This window comes from Mastomys coucha, unplaced genomic scaffold, assembly GCF_008632895.1.
Source record: "Mastomys coucha isolate ucsf_1 unplaced genomic scaffold, UCSF_Mcou_1 pScaffold20, whole genome shotgun sequence".
In the NCBI taxonomy this organism is placed as follows: Eukaryota; Metazoa; Chordata; class Mammalia; order Rodentia; family Muridae; genus Mastomys; species Mastomys coucha.
This window is the reverse complement of record NW_022196903.1, coordinates 116,265,837-116,267,998: the sequence shown is the minus strand read 5'-3', so window position 1 is coordinate 116,267,998 and position 2,162 is coordinate 116,265,837.

Sequence of the window (2,162 nt, the reverse complement as noted above, 5' to 3'; positions counted from 1 at the left end):
ATCAGTCATACGTGTAGTTCTCAGAGTTGCTAGCTGGATACGATTGATGGTTACTTTCTTCTCCAATAGCATGCAGAGCACCTTCCAGCACTGCGAAAGCTAGACAATAAGGATAATGCTCCTAGGTCAATACCAGCTTGATTTTTCCATGTCCTATGACTCAGATATGTGATCTGTAGCAATATGGTCTTATCATAAAATCTTGGAGATATTACTCACAATAGCTAAGTTAGGGAGCCAACCTAGTTGTCCAATAGCAGAAGGGTGGATAAAGAAAATGTGGTATATGTATATAAGGGAATTTTTCAGTCATGCAAAAGACAAAGTTGTATCATTTGCAGAAAAATGTATGCTAGTGGAGATAATTATACTAAGGGGATTTAACCAGTTTCATAGTGAAATATAGCAAATGTTCCTCATTAGTGATGCCTAGATTTCAGACAAATGCATACACTTGGGTTGCACACATGGCGTGAAAATAGTAGTGAGATCATTTCAGGGAAAGAGGGATGGAGGGGTCATAAGCGAGAGAAAGGACAAAGTCAGGGAATTGTGGGAAATGAGATCAGCGTGCATGATATGGGTATATGAAAATGTCCTATGTAATTGTACCATGTACAATGAATAACACCTTTTAAAAATAATAAAGTAAAACTAAAAGAAAAAATCTGAAGAGTAATAAAAAATGACAACAATAGCTTACAGTGTTTGGGGGTTTACAGGACCTATAATGCCAGAGGAAACAACCCATTCCTGCCTGGCACTGATTGCTATCCTGTGTCTAGTAGGGACATTGCTTCCCTATTATAGGATAACTCCATTTTAATGTGTGTGGGGGGGGGGTGTTTTAGAAATCCTATACAATAATATGTTTCCATATGACATTTTCAAAAGGTCTTTAGTATTATTTGTCCATCACATAATACATGAGTCATATATTGTATTACTTCATTTACCCTACCCTTCTCTCCCCAACCCCAGTATGACCCTTCCTGTTCCATTATTCTCTTTTAATCCTGTATACCACTACATTCTATCACCCTCCCTTTGAAAGCCCCTCCTCATGGCTCTTTAGTGTAATTTCCTGAATTCTATGGGTGTTGCAAATAAAACACATATCTAATGATTCAAAACTAATATCCACAACTGAGAAAATGTGTGTAACATTTGTCTTTCTGGGTCTGAATTAATTCATTCAGAATGATTGTTTCCAGTTCCATTCATTGATCTACAAATTTCATTTTTCTTTATAGTTGAATATTATTCCATTCTATAAATATACCATGTCTCCATTATTCATATATCAGTTGATGGGCATAAAGGCTCCTGGCTATTGTGAGTGGAGCATCAATGAACATGGATGAGCAAGTATCTCTAGATTAGGATACGGAGTCCTTTGGGTAAATGCCCAGTAGTGGTATGACTTGATCATGTGCTAGATAGTATTTTTAGCTTTCTGAGGAAACTCCACACTGGTATTTACTCCAGTTTGCACTCCTACTGGCAATGAATAAGTGTTCCTCTTTTCCCACATCCAACCCAGAACTTGCTGCTGCTTGGATTCATTCTTCTTGTTGTTTTGTTTTGTTTTGTTTTGTCTTGTTTAGCTTTGTTTTACATTACCCATTCTGACTGAGGTGAGATTAAAATCTCAAAGAATTTTTAAATTGCATGGCTAAGTTTTTTTTCATTGTTTTCTTTCTTTTTTATTGAGCTGTTTTTGTTCTCTTTTTTCGTTATTATTCTTGTATACTTTAGATATACTGTCTGAAGGATAGCTGGTAAAGAATTTTTTTCTCATTTTGTGAGCCGTCTTTGCTGTACAGAAGCCTTTAGTTTCATGAGATCCCATTTATTAATTGCTCATCTTGATGCCAAATAACTGTTGAAATTGTGTTCAAAAAGTCTTTTCCTGAGGCGTTGAAGTCAAGCATAACCCCAGTTTTCTAGCTCTGTCAGATCCAGGTTACAAAGTCTTGTGTTGAGGTTCTTGATCAATTTTGGAGTTTGAGTTTTGTGCAGGATAAGTAATAAGAATCTAGTTTCCTTCTTCTACATGTAGCTATCCTGTTTGACCAGCACTATTTGTTAATATGGGGCAAGCACAACCGGGGAGAACAGGCCTGGACAAGAATGAGATCAGGAAGCATCTAAAATGCCAA